A 19,181-nucleotide genomic window follows, 5' to 3' on the forward strand; every position below is an offset into this window, starting at 1 on the left:
GCAGAATGAGGCCTGAGAAAAGTTCATTAGATTCTAATTCAGAAATCATTGCAAATTCTGGAGACAGTATTTTTCAGGTAAATTAGGAGGTTCTTAAGAAGTCAGACTGGAAAAGGTTCGGGAGACAAGAGGGGAAGTAGAGCAAATAATATTTTTAGAGTAAATTAGTATCTTTACAAAACTGATTCTGAGTCTTCTCAGCCCCTTTTTTCTGTTCTATTTCACAGGCAGATGAACGGTGCACAAGATGGAAGACCATTTAGCATCTTCCTTTGTTTCACAGGCTGTTTTGATCAAAGAATTAATTGCTTAGTGGCCAACCTATGGGCAATGAAGCTCTTCAAGTTTAACTAGATTTTGTCTGGAGAGAAATGCCAATATATCACTGAGAGAGTTATCTGAAACCTTGTGGACTTCTTAGAATCTGCTAAATGATACAGTGAGCTTAGTAGTGATAGGAATTCAGAAGGCCTGTTTTAGGGTTCTTTCAGTTTAAAATCTATGATTTCCCTTTCCTCCACTTGATTTATCATCACCAAGTCTTCTAAAATTCAGCTATGTAAAGAATTATTTTCAACAACCATATTCAATTACAAATGCTTTACATGATCACAGACTTCTAATGCTAATCCCCTTTCAAGTTTAAATAACTTACATAAGGATTCTTTGAGACACACTGCATGTCTATTTTCTTTGCTTCATGTATGCTGGAGACAGAAATATAAATGAAGCCACCTTCCACCTTCCCTTAGCATTGTTGCCTACTAATTTTTTTTTTGCTTCCTTCTATGCAACAAGTAGAACACACATGTTTTGTTCTTAAAGCAAAATGAGTATTGACACTACAATTATTTATATATTTTTAAAAGACTTCTTAAAGAAAAATGTTATTTTAGGAAAAGGTATTGAGAGATTTTTATAGAAATCAACCAAGGTTTCCAGGTTTCTATTTGAATAACATGATTTGTCCAATTTAAAAACACTTATCTAAATGATAAACCAAATATTTATCTCTGCTTTCATCAGCCTCTCACTATTCAAATATTCAAAACCCTTTTAATCTGATTCCTATTATTAGTTCAGTGAAGGCCCATTACAGGAATACTCTAATCAGTATCTTTCTGTATTATAGTAACAAAACTACACGGTTTTAAACTTACAACTACATTCGCTTAATGGAGTTATCTTTTAAGGTTCCAAAACAAGAGTATCGAGAACACCAACTTCACATAAAAATACTATATGTAATAAGTAAATTTGTTTATAACTCAATAAACCTTCAGGCTTGCAGAAATACACATATATCTCTTCTTTTATGCATAGAATGGATCCTAAAAATTACCCTTAAAATAAATATTTATAAATTTATGCAATCAAGAAATTTTAAGTATTTTTAAGGTAAGTTCTTCCTTTTCCATTTAAATATTTAAAATGAGGTACACTTAATAGTAAGGATCTACCATAATGACAGTAGAAAAAGGACTGAACTTGGGAATCAAGTGTCCTTTCTTTTAACTAGTCATGTGTATGTGTACATGGGCAAAATGGAGTTAAAGTAGGGATTGATTACCTCAGATTACCTATGAGGAAAGTTGATTATATATTATAAATAATATTTAAATGTGAGTAATTATCAGTATAAATAATAAGTTAGATAAGTTAGCCTAAAAATTATCATTATAAATAATAAGTTACATAAGTTAGCCTAAGAATTCTACTGCATACAAAGGCAGAGTTTCTAATCTCCTTTTCCCATAGTATGTGGAAGCTGACATAACCAAGGGGAAAAACAGCCAAACACACAAAAATGCTATTTCCTCAAACACAACTATGCAACCCCCAAAAAAGAAAAAAAATTGGAATAAAGGAAGAGTATCTTATCAGATCTCTTTTCTCCCCTCTTATTCATACTCACAACTGATCAGAACATACAGATTCTTTCTCATCCCCATAGCATTATGTTAAGCCATGATGGTTACAAAAGATACCCTTCTACTTACAAACCATTTCTACAAGCAATGCATCATTTGCCAAAGTGATGGGTTCTATGAGATTTGTTCTGTAATTACCAGTATACCAGTAATAAATATCTCTAGAGATTTGAACAAATTATCTACATAACTGATTCTGAAATAGATTTGAAAGGATTCTTCTCTAGAGAACTTTGAAAATGTAACCATACTTCAGAGTTTAATTCTCATTGAATTATTACTTACTTGACTTTAGTCAAAAGAAGATAATTATCAACAGTATAAATTATAATGAGTTAAAATGAAAAGAGATTTGAGAACAGAAAACCAGCTAAGAGATTATCAGTTTTCTATGCCTTAGGTGAACAAGATGGTAGGGATTATGGGAATGAGTATGGTCAAAAATATGATGTGGAGTGGGTAGCTAGGTGGCGCAGTGGATAGAGCACGGGCCCTGGAGTCAGGAGTACCTGAGTTCTAATTCGACCTCAGACACTTAATATTTACCTAGCCGTGTGGTCTTGGGCAAGCCACTTAACCCCACTGCCTTGCAACAACCTAAAAAAAATAATAAATATATGATATGGAGGTCATTAAATGCTGAGGAGATAAAAGAAACTAAAAATGACTAAGATTTTATATAAAGGCAGGACAGCATGCCTATGAATAAAGCACCAGCCCTAGAGAAAGAAGGACCTGAGTTCAAATATGGCCTCAAACACTTAATAATTATCTAGCTGTGTGACTTTAGGTAAGTCACTTAGCCCCATTACCTTGCAAAATACCAAACAAAAAAAGTTTATACAAAGATCATTGAATAATTTTGCTTCTATTAATAGACAAAGACAAAAAAAGATGTACTTTGCTTTGGATATATCGAATTCAATGAGATCGGAATTAAGTCAACTCAAGTCAATTCAACAAATATTTCTAATACCTATGTTAAAAAAATGCTTAACAAAATATCTGTATTATGGAAAGTGTTTAATAAATGTCTGATGAGCAATAGAAGGCATTAAACCAGGGGCAACTAGGTGGCTCAGTTGATAGAGCATTGGCCTTGGAGTCAGAAGGACCTGAGTTCAAATCTGGTCTCAGACACTTAATAATTACCTAGCTGTGTGACCTTGGGCAAGCCACTTAACCCCATTTGCCTTGCAAAAACCTTTAAAAAAAAAAAGTCACTGAACCAGGTATTAGGGAAATAAAGATGAATTTAAATCAATTCAATAAGCATTCATTAATCACCCTGTATGAGCAGGGAGCAGTGTCAGGTGTTGGAGTTACTAAGACAAACACAAAACAATCTCCATCTTTGAGTAGCTAGTTCAAGTTATTTCAGTCATGTCCAATTCATCATGACCTCACTTGGGGTTTTCTTGGCAGATACCAAAGAAGTTTGCCACTTCCTTCTCCAGCTCATTTTGCAGATGAGGAAACTGAGGCAAACAAGGTTAATAGACTTTCCCAGGGTCACACAGCTAAGCAATTGTGTGAAGCTGGGATTTGAATTCAGGTCTTCCTGACTTCAGTGTCAGAATTCTATCCATTGTGCCACCTAACTACCCTGGAAGGATACATTTTCCTCTCATTTTATAAGATGCAGTGGTAGACCCTAAGAGAAGAACCAAAAGTAGTACCTGAAAAAAATGTAAAGAGGCAGCAACTAAGATGGCTTCATGGAAAAGATGGCATCTGAGATGTATGTGGAAAGAAGAGAAGGATTAAATAAATCAAAGAATCTCAGGGCTAGAAGGTACTAAAAGCTCAGTCCTCACCCAAAGTCTCTACTACCACGTACATGACTACTGATCACCCTGCCTCTTCTGAAGACACTCAATTAAAAAGAACTTACTACCAGCCAAGAGAATCCATTTCACTGCTATGTTGTTCTACTACCCCCCTGCAATGTTTACGCTCACTACTGAGATCAAACAAAACAAGTCTATTAACTCAATCAGACACATAAAGGAAATCAATCAATTCTATATAAGTCTTTGTTTCCCCAGTCTAAATATTAGTTCTTTCAATCAATTTTCATATGCATGATCTGAACATCTTTAACCTCCCTGGTACCCAGATGGGGACACAACTTACTAAGGTCCTTCCTAAAACAGACTGCACTAAGCACAGCTCTCCAAATGACAAGGGCACGGTACAGTGAAAGGATCACCTCCCCTTGAGTCTAGATAAAATGATCTCTAATGTGGTTAATATGTATTTCCTTTTTGATGGACATCACATTTTTGTTAATTCAAACTGGCATGGGAGAATACAAAATACCAGAGCATTCTCTGATAATTAATTGCTGGTTATACTTCACACATCTTATTATAAAAAAGATGAGTTTTTAAGGTTAAATGTTATAATTTCATTCTAACAGATTTGATACAAAATTCAAACATATCAAGATCTTTTTGGATTCTGACTTGGTCATCCAAAGTTTTTATAAATTCTTCCTGGTTTTAAGTACCATGTGATGTATAAGAATAGGGCAACAGCAAGCAGAGATGCATCATATTTATGATCATTAAAACTACAGAATATAGAATAAATGCCATGTGAAGAAATTTTATCTCATACTATAGACAAGCCAATGAAGGTTCTTAAGCAGAAAAATATGAAGAGAACTGCAGTTCTTTGTGTCAATGATTCTATGAGACTTCATCAATGTGTTAATTTCCTCCAGTGATATAGACCACAATCCATTTCGCACCTCACTTTATAAACCTTTTGTCCAAAATTGATAAATTCTCAAAAGAGGTTCCCTTGTATATAGAAGTTTCTCCTTTAGAGCATCTGACATTGAGAGAATACTAAAGAAAACATGACTTTTAAAAAAAATTTAAAAAATTAAAAAAAAAGAAAGAAAACACAACTTTTCTATGACCTCTCAATCTTACTACAAGACCAATCCACCTCATTTTCTAGTCACACAGTTCCCTGGGAATAAACTACACTGCTTCTTTACACTTTTATCTTTATCTCAGAGGCAACATATCTTGTTCCTTTCTCTTGCCCTTGGAGTAAGGTGTAACCAAATTTCAGTCAGTCAATGAGCATTTATTAATCAATCCCTTACTGTAAACAGGCATTATGCAAAGAACAAAGGATATATATAAAAAAAGATAAAAACATTACATGCCTTCAAAGAGTTCACATTTTTAAAAGGATAATAATGTGAAAACAAATATATACAAATAAGATATATTCAGGATAAATTAGAGATGAAAATCAACTTGCGGGAGGCATTAGCATTAAAAAGGAAAAAGGATTCTTATAAAAAAGGGAAATTTATATGCAACTTGAAGGACACCAGAAGATTTTATATCAAATCCTTGAGACTTTACTGAATGGGGTGACAGTGGTGGAGTTGAAGTGTTCATAGATGTGTCAAGATAGCTTGACAGCTGAATGGAGGTTGAGATGCAGTAGAGAGATATTTAAGGCAGGAAGAGAAACGAAAATCTGTTGCCATACTCCAGGTGATGCAGAGATAAGTAGAATCAAGTTCTGTAATCTTTAATGTAGTTAAATTTTGTTAAGGGTGGAAGGCTCTTTGCTCTTGGGATGTAAATTGACCTTTATTGTTTCACTGTTAAATGTAAAATTTATATGCTGTCTCATCACTCCCCAGCTTCCAACCTTCTACCTGGTTTCGGGCATGTTAAGGGAAAGGATTTTCCCTTTTGTCCTCAGTTCCCAGATAATGGGCAAAGCTGTAAAACCTGAGCTCAATCTCCACTCAGGGTCAATCTGATTTCTGGTCTAGTCAGCTCTCCCTGTCTTTTTTTTTTTTTTTTAGGTTTTTGCAAGGCAAACGGGGTTAAGTGGCTTGCCCAAGGCCACACAGCTAGGTAATTATTAAGTGTCTGAGGCTGGATTTGAACTCAGGTACTCCTGACTCCAGGGCCAGTGCTCTATCCACTGCGCCACATAGACAACCCCTCTCCCTGTCTTTTTTCCTTTCTTTATCTACTTCTCAGTCTCTGTCTGTCTCCAAAGCAACTTAGCCTAGCCTTTTGTTATTCACCCAGTCCTAAAATGCATGTTGCTTCTCTGGCAGGAGAAAAAAGTTTTAACTATTTATTTTACAATGTTTTTACAATAAATCCTGAACAGTTTTAAAATCACGGGAAGTATCCAAATTCCTTTGTCTTTCAGTAACCCTTGATTTCTATCTTTATTTGGTTACCCCAAATCCCTCCAATAACACAGATATGAAGTGATGAGGACCTGAACCAGGGTAGTAGTAGTGTCAGAGGAGAGAAAGGTATGTATAATAGATGCTACAGAGAAAAAAATCAAAGACTTAGTAACAGATTTAATATGGGGATGAGTGAGTGAAGAGTCAAAGATGACTGTGAGTCTGGACAACTAAAGGAATAGTGGTGCCCACAAATTTCGAAGGGGGGAGGGTTTGAAAGGAAAGTTAATGATTTCATTTTTGCACAAGTTAAAATTTAAAGATGTTTAGAGGAATAGACCAGTTTGGCTGGAACTTGAATTGTGTGGAAAGGAAAGTTAAAAAAATTCTGCATAGAAGTCTAGAATCATATCATCAATGGTATGCTAAACAGAATGGTTTGTATTTATCCTAGAAGTAAGAGGAATAATACTCCTGAAGAATAGTTGTGGGTATTAGATAAAACCAAAACTTTCTAAAATATCAATTCAACATCCAGAAAATAGTACTTTAATAACTTGAAGACAGTTATCCTATCATTTTTTTAGTTTTTTTTTTCTTTCCTTTCAGGTTAAATATCCCCAAATTCTTACAAATGATCCTAATATGGCACACATAAGGCTCTTCATCATTCAAACTGTTCTCCAATAGATGCTCTTCAATTTATGTCTTTTCAAAAATATGATTCCTAAAACTGAATGCATTACAGATGAAGTAGGATCAATGGAAAATACAGCAGGCCTATTACCTTCTAATTCGTGTTCTTAAAAGCTATGTGTCTTTAAATGTGACCAAAATATTGCATCAGATTTTTGGACAGTATATAATTTTGAAATTTTTTTTTTTAGGTTTTTTGCAAGGCAAACAGGGTTAACTGGCTTGCCCAAGGCCACACAGCTAGGTAATTATTAAGTGTCTGAGACCAGATTTGAACCCAGGTACTCCTGACTCCAGGGCCAGTGCTTTATCCACTACGCCACCTAGCTGCCCCCAAAAATTCTTAATGAGTTTGCAAACTACTAAAAGCCTCAATCTTCTTCATATAAACAGCTAGCTATACCTACCACTCCAATGTTGTACTTTAATAAAGTCAATTTCTAAATCTAATGGTAGACTGTCAGATATAAATGTAACATTAACTGATGTGATGGCCCAATGCCCTTAGCAATTAAGGTCTTTTTGTTTCCTGTCTGAAATTTAGCATGCTAGAAAATCCTCTGAGCTTTAAATCATTTACAAATTTGATAAGTAATCTATCTAGGTCTTCATCTAATTCATCGTGTTAAAATAGCAGAGAAAGAAGAACAAAACTCTGGAATAATCCTAAACCAAAGATACTTTTAAGCTAAAAAAGAAAGGAAGAGGAGCAATGTGTTCAGTTAGCTTTTCTTGATGTCCTTTTAATGAAAGAAAGGATTAAGTGAGGGTTGGCACCACCATCTCCTTCAAAGTATTGGGGAGGTAATTATTTGTAGTCAGGATGAAGTGAATCAGTAAGTAGAGAGCAGTTGAAGATTAAAGAGAGGATGATTACTGGGATACTATTGGAAGAGAGGCAATAAGGGGTGAGGATCAAGGATATAATCAAAAAGGAGAGGAAGGACAACTGTTTCATCAGAGAATGGAACAAAGGAAAGAATAAATGATGATAAAAATATATTCTGAGATAAAGAACTGGGAAAAGAGAGGAAGGAGCTCAGAGTAAATGGCCTCTATTTTCTTAGCAGTATTGAGGAATTGAATTGTTTTCCTCAGTTAGGGAAGCTTTTCGGCTAAAATAGTTGGGAAATGGTTATGTGAAAGTTTAGGGAAAGAAGAGAAGTTCTAGAGTAGCTAAAAGGTGTGTAAGAGGGGAGGTAAGAATTAATAAAGGTATAGAAAAAGGAATACCTTGATGCAAGAATGGTACAGTTCTGATTAAGTTTCATAAATCTGTAATGAACACAAACAGCATGGTCAAATGACTACACTTCCAGTCACTTTAGTCACATAAACGTAAAGGCAAAAAACAATTCAAGCAAAATGTGAGTGGCAATAGGTTAAGTGGACAAGGAATCTTAAGAATACAGGGTTCTTAATAAGGTGTTGAAAAGCAAGTGATGGCCTGGGAAGTACAGTATGAGGAAAAGATGGAACAGTAAGTTTGTAGACAATAGAGGAAATGAAATGATAGACTATGATAAAAAAAATTTCATAATTTTTTTTTCATGAAAGTGGTATACTTATGGGTAATGAAGAACTGAGAAGCAAGATTATGTAAAGGGACATTAAATACATATTGAAATTCTCTAATATAAGGGAAGGAGTTGAGGTACAGAAGAAGATTGAACCTGGAGTATAAAAATGACTGTGATTAGTAGATATCTGCATTCAGGGTCCGGGTTATTGCTTTATCTGTGTAGAGTGAACCGTAAGGGAGATTTCACTGACTGATGGCAACAGAAGGAGGCTATGGAAATAGCAATGAGAAAATGGAGTATTTGAGGACCAGGAGATTAAATAGAATAAGAAAAAATATTAATCAGTACTAGGAAGGATATCTTTCTGGTAAGCCTAATCTAGCTAACTGGTAAAAAATAGAAAAAGAATAAGATGAAGAATTAAAAAGAAATTTGATGATACAAAAGGGGATTCCATAGTATTAAGGTAAAACTGGATTGGAATAGAGAAAGCTGAAAAAGAAAGAAATGAGACAATAAGAAATGGTTTTTTACTTGGGTTCTGTAACAGTGGGATCACAAAAGAGAAAGAATTTTGCTAGATGTAAGGGATGTTCTCATATTAATCATTTGATTAATAATAACCAGTGACTAATTAAACAAAACAATCACTGCTATTGCAATTTTGAAAGCATCTTGTATAATTTTGATATTATTGGAAACATCTTATTAAAGGATCCCTGTTGACATAAGAGTTTTATTTTTGAAATGCAGGAAGATCATTTTTATATGACATGTGGGCATCTTTGATAAGTATATTAATAGGGAACAATTGGACTTTGACAAACTATAATCTTTACTTTCTCACAACTGAGTGAAAGAAGAGAATTTAAGATCAAAATTGTGCTTTTTACTTATTGTTTAAGAAAAATCATTCAATTGAGCATAACCAAACTTCTTTCCAGACTCATTAACAAGGTATACAAATAACTATCAAGATCATTCAGGATTCCAGGAAAAATAAAACAATATAAATAACAGCACTCAGTGACTCTCCTATAATAAACATCAAGTGGAGCATAAACCAAGAATAAGGATGCTTGGCTATAGAATCCACCAATGTAATGGAACTCCAGCAAAGTTAAAGTCCAAGTAATCCAAGTCAAGGAAGGATTCCTTGGTTGATGAAGTCCTGAGAGTGATCCTATTTGAAAGGAACTATAATGAGTACATCAAGTACCAAGTTACTCCAAAATTACTGAGATCTGTAGGTATGGAAAAATGTTTTGCCTGTTCATCCATACAAGAAACATTAAATAGATGAAGAATATTTTCTGTTCAGTTTTCAGCAAACATCTGAAAAGACACCCTAGAGAGATTAAGCAACAGTGTATCTGTCTAGTATAGACAGATACAGGTGGACAAAGAGTGGGACCCAGAATTGAAATGAATAGACTCCCTGAATTGTGTTAGGGAAAGCATTTTCACTAATCCTAATAACAAAAGCTCATCATTTTGGGAAAAACATCAGTACTACCTAAAAAGAATTGAAGATGAGTATGACACAGAGAGCAATAATAGAATGATCTATTATATATTAGGTGGAAGCAGGCTATAACATATAGTTGACCAGGAATTCCCAAAAAAGAGCAGAATAAATATAAAAAATTATATGAAAGGAAAAATGGATTGGTCACATGGAAAAAGAAATGGATGATAGTTGGACAATCAGAATGCCAACTGGTACGCTTGAAATCTAAAGGAAAAGGAAAGAAGATTTCCACATCTTGGCAAGACCCACCTGGCAAACACTTGAGAAGCCATGAAGACATGAAGAAGAGTCTTGTAAGATGGGCAAGCTTAGTTGCAAACTGTATCAGCAAAAGGAGCTCTTGAATCAATGACAATAAAGATCCATTTGAGTATTTCAGCTCTACAAAAATCAAATGCTTAATTAAATACAAAAAACAATAAGCTCAATGAGATTCCTAAGAATAGCTGTTTGCTTCACAAAACTTTTATCCTCAATAAAAATACAGATTAGTCTCATAAAGATTCTGAAGAAAAGGGGAAAGCAGATTGATGAATCAGTAATTTTAATATTTTTTTAAGCCTTTGAAACCTTTCCCTTTGTCAGATATCTTATACTTCAATCATTTAGTGCTTTAAAAATTATCACTCCCAGAATAGATTTCCACTTTGTATTCTTGGTCTATATAGGTTTCTGTTTCCATCTTTATTCTCTTTATTGCTCCTTCTAATTCTATATGTAGCACAATAGGGACTGAAATTTTAGAATCCATTAATGTAGTGGCTCTGAAGTCATTGATGAAGAAGAGAATTTCCTATAAAAAAAACTGACAGACCTTTCTGATATTTTGGCAGTTTATCATTTTCCTTCCAGTTTTTGCCTTATATGCTCACAGGATAATCAGACTTAGTTGTTGGTTCCCTTGCCAAGCCCTCTGTGAACTTTTTTCCCCCCTCCAATATTTGTCATTGTTTTATGGGACAGTGCTGTTCATAATGTTCCACTAAGGTCCTGTCATATTGTATGAACAAATTAAAATCTAAATCACTGTTGTCCTTGGCTACTATCTTCCTCCACTTGGCAAGAAAAGTAAGTATATGTTTAATGAAATGGTTTCCAGGCTTTTTTCATCTTTTTATTGTAATAATTGATTTGCATCAGTGAAACATACTTACAAAATAATGATAATATAAAATATCTATTCTTTTATCCATATCCCAATTTTAGTAGCAACAGTTTGTATCAGGCTGGAGTTGCTTCACTACTATGCCATATCCTCTAATTTAGCATTGATTTATAATACCTAATCTAAGAAGTCAGTGACCCAACTGTTCAAACAGTAATTCTTAAATGGAACACACATGGGTATTTTAGCTTTTATTATATTATTTGGTGATCACCATATCTAATAACTCCTGATTCTCTTCTTGAAGAAAATATACATGACATACAGATAAGTGATCTCAGTGAAGTGGGATCAAACTTTAACAGAAAAGAGGACCACTAAAACATATATAAGGATTCCAGTGGACTACATAATGACTTAGAAAAAGATATTAACATTATCTGCTTTCTACTATATTTTATTTAATTTGTTTAATATTTCTCAAATACATTTTAAGCTAATTCCCACCAATTCAGGAATATTCTGAGTCCATGTATGTACTTCATACATCTGTGCTACTATCATTTAGCCTGTTTTCCCTTATTCCCAAACCATATATTTCACAATCTTCCCATGTGGACATCTTCAACTGAAGTCAAAACATATTAAAATATATGAAGATTTAATATGGAGAATCTTATTAGAGTTCTTCAAAAGATTTCACTAAATATTTAAAAGATATTAAAAATGTTACCACATAACTCATAATTATTTTTATAGTGGTCTTCAATTATAAATGTCCCAATATTCCACATGCTGATTTTTTTTTTGGGGGGGGGGTTGAAACTAACACCACCAACTATTTTTTTTAACCTCTCCAAGTAAGATTTATGAAATTTTGTTGAAAATTATTTTCAATTTCTGGTTCGATTTATAACAAAAACATCTAATCAACATATCCAATTCATACTACATCACAGGATATTCATTCATTGGAAGGAAACTCACAGTTAAAATAATATGAATCAGTGAAGTCAGTTAGACCATTTATAAGCCTATTAGAATAATCTTTAAAAAGCATTTTGGGGGGTGGCTAGGTGGCACAGTGGATAAAGCACCGGCCCTGGAGTCAGGAGTACCTGAGTTCAAATCCGGCCTCAGACACTTAATAATGACCTAGCCGTGTGGCCTTGGGCATGCCACCTAACCCCATTTGCCTTGCAAAAATCTTAAAAAAAAAAAAAAAGGCATTTTGGAGGGGAACTAGTAAAGGGTGGTAGCAATGAGTATACATACATATACACATAGACACACACACAAAAACACAGACATACAGGATGGATATAAAACATACTACCAGTAGAACTGTCAATTCTCCACAAATAACTATATTTAGGAAATAAGGTAGAAGTATTTGCACAATGTAAAAAGGTTATTTATTGAATTGTTTCCTAAACTGAAATGAAGGAAATCAGTTTGGTTATTTTTAGGTTTTTTGCAAGGCAAATGGGGTTACGTGGCATGCCCAAGGCCACACAGCTAGATAATTAAGTGTCTGAGACTGTATTTGAACCCAGGTACTTCTGACTCCAAGTCCGGTGCTTTATGCACTACGCCACCTAGCTGCCCCTAGTTTTTTTTTTTGGGGGGGGGGGGTTAGGTTTTTGTGAGGCAAATGGGGTTAAGTGGCTTGCCCAAGGCCACACGGCTAGGTCATTATTAAGTGTCTGAGGCCGGATTTGAACTCAGGTACTCCCGACTCCAGGGCTGGTGCTTTATCCACTGTGCCATCTAACCTCCCTAGGAAATCAATTTTAACTAGTAAGAATTTAATCTGAGTGAATTTATGCAAATATGAATTAATGGCAACTTTTAAAAAAGACATATTAAAAATACACAAGCTGTACTATCTTTGCTGATAAAGGCAATAACTTAATAATTGAAGGATCCATAATTTTTTTCCAATGAGAGAATGAAGTCTCACTATGACTCAGGAAACAATTATGATCAATTTCTCTGGCTGAAAACAATAATTACCCTTGGACAATCACTAATTAAAAATTCTCTCTAAACTGGTCTTTGTCACTAGATTCCTATAAGGAATCTTTCTAGCCTGGGAGAAAAATCATAGCAAAACTTATGTTATCATTAGTGTAGTCTCTGAAAATTTAAGGTCATCTCTACACAATTAGGTGTCGCCCAATACACATGAATAATGATAAAGCAACCTTGAAAAGGGAACATAACAGTTCTAAATTGTTCAAGTACAGCTTCATAAACAAATAGATGTGTATTTCAATATTATATCAAAACAAGTAATATATTCTTGGCAATATGGCATGAAAGGGAAGGGGAAAAAAGAAAAAAAAAGGCTTACTTCATGACCACAGGGCATCTATGAAAAGACCTTAGCTCATTAAAGGATATATTCAACATAGACAACTTGACCAAGATTTACAATTGTCAATTTTTAAACTATTACTATTAGAGAATACAATCATTCTCATAAGAAGACATGATCCTTAAAACACCAAGAAAAATGTATCCACACAATTTCTTGAGTTTTACATTGCTTTGACTGTCATTTGATCATTAGAATCCTTTTTAGTAGTAATAAAAGTAGAAGTGGGGGAATTGAAAAAAAGAAAGTGAGTTTGAGATTTGGCTTCAAATCATGGAAATCAATGATAAAACACAAAATCAGAGTTTTCAAAGGAAATACCTAATTCCATCTATATTCAAAGTAATAAGTTTTTTTCCTGTATCCTTGATTCTCATTTAAAAGCAAACTCTTCATCAAAAAATTCCCATACAAAAATAAGTAAAAGCTTACATGAACTAATGCAAAGGAAAATAAGTAGAAATTTAAAAAAAAGACCATGACAACATTAATTAAAACAAGTTTTAAAGTAACAAATATACCCAAAATGCCACCCAATATATCACTACATAGATTTTCTTTTCCTTTTTAAACAAGTTCTCTAGAATATCAGGCTACCTGGCACACATAATTAGGTGTCAAGCCCCAAACATTCAATATAATGCCAAATCAAAAATGTCCAAAAAAGAACAAGATTCAAAAACTGTATTAAAATATTTGAAGATATGTGTGGGAAACAAGTTCTAAAGATATAATAAGAACTGAAGATATAAGTGATAAAAAATGGAGGAAATGAAATGAAAATCAGATTAAATACTCAAAAAAGGTTGAGTTTTTGCTCTGGATTTAGAATAGAACAAGGATTGACAAAAAGTGAACATGAAATTTTAAACAAAGTACATTATCTACCCCAAAAAATGACAGAAATAAAGGTTCATCAAATGACTAGAATTTCCACAATTCCTTTTACATTGCTTTTCCATCCCTCCATTGCTCCTCCCTCTATGGGTGAAATAAGATATAGTTTCACTGACACTGTGTAATATACCAAAATTAACCAAGAAAGGATAAAATTTTATTTTTATATTTCCACTCACATGTAATAAATCAATTTCTAACATCCATTTTTGAAAATTCTGAGTTCATAATACCCTTTCAACCTTCCATACAAAGCCAATTTGATATAAATATATTATATTTATATATATGTAGGTATATGCAGTCCTAAACAGAATTTCATAGTCTTTTGACCAGAACTTAGAATGGCTAGATCACTTCACGACTTAAACAACAGTACATATGTATTTATTTTTCCATATCACCTCCAGTATTTGTCATTTTCCTTCTGTATTATTAGCCAATCTGATAGGTATGAAGTGGTACCACAGAGCTATTTTAATTTGCATTTCACTAATAGTGATTTAGAGCATTTCTTCATATGACTATATATTGACTTGATTACTTCTGAAAACTGACTTCATAGTAGCAATATCACTATTAGGTCATTTCCCAAGCTGATTACAGAACAAGTACAAGAACTTATATGTTCTAAAATATCTTTAGCAGCTTTCTTTGAAGTGGTAGGAAAGAAATGGAAATTAAGAGGATGCCTATAAACTGGTCAATGGTATATGACTGTGATAAAATACTACTGGATTGTAAGAAATGATGAACTGGGTTGATTTTAGAAAAACAAAGAAAGACTTGCATGAAATAATGAAGGGTAAAATAAGCAAAACTAAGAACATTGTACAAAGTAACAATTTTTATTCTAAAAACAACTCTAAACAACTAAGTCATTTTGAGTATTATAAATACTCAAATGAAATAAAGAAACTAATCAAAAGATGCTTTTCGCCTCTTAAGAAAGAAATCTGGACGAACTATGTAAAATATGGTTTTACATCCTTAGACACATACACACACACACAATTTCTCTAATTCTAATTCTAAAAGGATGGGGAGGGAAGGAGGAAAAATAATAAAAAGTAAACAGAACAAAAGAAAACTTAGAAGGAAGAACAGAAAAGTGGGGTAGCTTTGAAAACAATGTATAGTATTTATTATATACTTTATCAGGGTAAGTAAACATTATGAAAAGGAAATTCATGGTTTTATATTGAATGCTCTTCTTATGTTGTGTTGCATAAATGGAATTTTTTTCTTTTTAAAGTTAAAAATGAATGAAAAAATGTTAGAAACATTGTAAAAATATTTTTCCATTTTTTACTTACTTTCTAGACTTGGTTACACTGCTTTTGTTTGTGAAAAAAACTTTGCAACTTAATACAATCAAAATTATCCATTATACATCTTGTAATGCTCTCCATCTCTTCTTTGCTCATAAAATCTTCCCTTATCCATATATCTGACAGGCAAACTATTTCACCTAATCTGCTCATGGCAACACATTTTATGTCCAAACTGTACCAATTTGGACCTTATCTTGGGATAATGGTATGTCTATAACTAGCTTTGTCAAACTATTTTCTAGTTTTTCCATCAGTTTTGTCAAATTTAACTTTACTAAAATTCTATTCATTTTCTTTACTGTTTTCTTCTTTATTTTTCTGGTTAGATTTATCTAGTTCTGAGAGGAGAAAGTTTAGGTTCCCCCCCCCACAGTATTATTCTACTGCCTATTTCTTCCCGTAACTCATTTAACTTCTTTAAAATTTGGATGAGTTTTCATTTTGTACACAGATGTTTGGTATTGATATTGCTTCATTACCTGTGGTATCTTTTAGCAGAATGTAGTCTCCCTGCTTGTTTCTTCTAATTAGGTCTATTTTTGCTTTAATTTTCTCTCAGGTCATAATTGCTACCCCCTTCATTTTTCACTTCACCTAAGCATAACAGATTCTGCTCAAGCCACTTACCTCACTCTATGTGTGTGTCTTTCTACTTCAAGTGTGTTACTTGTAAACAACATTCTGGTAGATTCTGGTTTTAAAACCACTCTGATGTCTATTTATATTTTATGGGTGAGCTTATCCCATTCATATTCAGTTATGATTATTAATTATGTATTTCCCTTCAACCTATTTTCCCCCTATTTTTATTCCTCTTCTCTCTGTTCCTTCTCAAGTCTATTTTGCTTCTGATCACCATCTCCCCCCAAATAGCCCTTTTATAAAATCTCTTTACTCTTCAATTAGCTCCCTATGCTCCTACTTCCTTGGCCAATGTAGATTTCTAGATCCAACTGTGATATTATTCCCTCTTTGAGCCAACTCATCAATATTCCAAAAATGAAGTTTAGATATATAATGCAAGCCTCAAAAGCACAATTTAGCTAACTTCTCGTGGGAGAGGAAGACAGTACAGAAAGGGGAAAGGGTAAGGAAGAAAGGGAGTAGCATAAAGATAAACAATTTTGAAAGCATAAAAATAGTTCTTTAAAATTAACTATCAATTGTACAAATTGGAAACTGAAGCACCAGGAACAGGGCAAGCATACTTGACTCAATATTTGAAGGTAAGGAAGTGCCACAAAGCGCTATTATATGAAAAAAGGTCATGTTTTCAAGCATGTCATCCTAGAAGCTTTTCCCTCCTGCTCTCAATCTGGAAAAGTAACTCCAGCCCAAGTTTTGAGTAAAAAAACAAAACAAAACTCCGAGTCACAAAACAAGCTTTCATTAACCATTCTTTTTTTCCCCTTTGTTGCTTCCCTAGACCCAGTGCTACATGAATTATTTAAAAGCATTCTTGCATAGCTCAGAGAAGAATGAATAGTCTAGGCAATTAAACTAGTTGAACAGTCTCTTAATAAAAACTAGCATTGCCTCTATTAAAAGGTCTATTTCTTTCACAGAGATTTAGTTAATTTTTCTCTACCACCTATTTCAATTATCTGATAACTAAAATTAGTAGGTACCCCCCATACAAAATAAGACTGCCTTATTTAGGAAATTATGTCTCCTTTTACCTCTAAGAAGAAAAAGAACTTTGGGAAATGTGCATGAGAAAAGATCATGTATTCAACATTCCATTTAACCTCTTCTTTCAGCCATCACAGATCTCACCCCCACCTCCCCCAAAAAGACTTAAAACAACTGCTTTAGATTTCTTTTAATGCAGAAAGCAATCACTTGTAAACAGATGCAAACCAGCTGAAACATTTGACAGACAGTGTTAAATACCAGAGAATTCCTATCAACCATTTTACTTTAAAAGGTACTTTGATGTTGGCTATCTTTCATGTACTTCTTTCAAGGCACATTAATAAAGAAAATGGAGCTGAAGTAAATCAAGTCCCCAGGTCATATCTAGAATTACAGCACTGTAGGTACCTGATGAAATACGAATTAATGCTGCATGAGCAGTGAATAAATAAAACCACCTCTACCCACAAATCAGGCAAGTTTTAAAAGTAGTTCTGAATTTTGTTCTGCAACTAGATTTGAGACAACTTTAATCCTCCAACCTCTTGAAACCTAATTATCATAATATGAACCCAAATCTTAGGCTCCCTTCAAACCTGAAGAGTATTGGAAATTAAGCTTGGTGTAACATTAGAAATGTATGGTCTGGGAAAACTTTAAAGTGGCATTTCTTAAAAGTCTGGGTAGTATAAGGCAAAGACTTAGCCATACATTAGAATCTAAAAGGATATTTAGGTTGGGTTTTCCCAAGACACCTACCTAAAAAGCAAATATGAACTAGATTCCTACACAACAATAATTTTCAAAGTTTGAGTTTTGACCTTTAAAACTTGCTGCCCCAAATTACAAGGTTTGTCAGGAACTTTAAAATTTTACTTCAAAAACAAACAAAATGAGAGAAATACAAGACAAGTGATTCTGCACAATATGAAATTTTTTTTAATAAAGCATGAACTTCCATACTCTCCTATGAGCATAGGAGTCAGAAAGAGTTTTTTGCCCAAGGTATGGGGAAACAGTATGCTATTTAAAGCCAGGGATAATAGGAAAATATGGAAAATCAGCTAAAAACAACAAATCAAAAAATATAAAACTGTTAACATTCTAAATTTATTAATAATGGAGGCATTTACATGCACTATGTGCTACCACTGAGAGATAAGAGAATTACAAATAAAATTTACAAATGAAAGTAAGTAAAAATAAGTCCTTTTTTTTTTTAGGTTTTTGCAAGGCAAATGGGGTTAAGTGGCTTGCCCAAGGCCACACAGCTAGGTAATTATTAAATGCCTGATACCGGATTTGAACCCAGGTACTCCTGACTCCAGAGTCCCGGTGCTTTTTCCACTGCACCACCTAACCGCCCCAACATGTCCTTTTTTAATAGACATCCCACTCCTGTAGATATTTGCTTTGAAGCAGGGTCTTAATGGATTATAATGTAGAAATGAGTCACCTATACTACTAGGAATACTAATGGTGACTTTAAATAGGTGAGGTCTCAAAATGGACATTATTTCACCTGTTTACTGAAAGCATTTATAAATGGAAAAGCTCTCATCTACAGCAAAAAACAATTCTTTTATTTAATGAATATACATATGAGGTGTATGGTCAATGAGGTCAACTTGAATGAGTGATATTTCAATTTACAGAGTATAGTAGAATCTATTCACATACAATTCACACTTAAATAATTAATAGTAGAAGAATTGATCAAAACAGAAAGCTATTCTTAAATTAATCATTAGTCTAAAACACTCATGAAGTATAAAAGTTAATCAATTCTCAATTTCAAGTCGAACATGATGTTGCTTAATTTACATTTTAAGTTCTGTCAAAGCAAATACACTTGTCTAAACAGAACATCTGTTTTAGTTATAATACATCGTATCTTTGGCATGAACTCACTATAAAACTAACAAAAACAATCAAGAATTTTTATTGGACCTGGCAACAAAAG

General features: G+C 33.5%; 1 protein-coding gene and 1 long non-coding RNA gene across 6 annotated transcripts in view; one reads left to right on the top strand and one right to left on the bottom strand.

Moving 5' to 3' along the window:
* The window catches only part of LOC141501302 (uncharacterized), a 91,737-nt gene extending 90,452 nt beyond the window's left edge, over positions 1-1,285 (top strand). Inside the window, exon 3 of the long non-coding RNA XR_012472201.1 lies at positions 228-1,285. This is a non-coding gene — a long non-coding RNA (uncharacterized LOC141501302). The remainder of the gene's footprint in view (positions 1-227) is intronic.
* SRBD1 (S1 RNA binding domain 1) overlaps positions 1-19,181 on the bottom strand; it is a 312,756-nt gene that overhangs the window by 186,695 nt on the left and 106,880 nt on the right. The gene's annotated exons all lie outside the window — the stretch shown is intronic.

This window comes from Macrotis lagotis, chromosome 1 (genome assembly GCF_037893015.1).
Source record: "Macrotis lagotis isolate mMagLag1 chromosome 1, bilby.v1.9.chrom.fasta, whole genome shotgun sequence".
In the NCBI taxonomy this organism is placed as follows: Eukaryota; Metazoa; Chordata; class Mammalia; order Peramelemorphia; family Peramelidae; genus Macrotis; species Macrotis lagotis.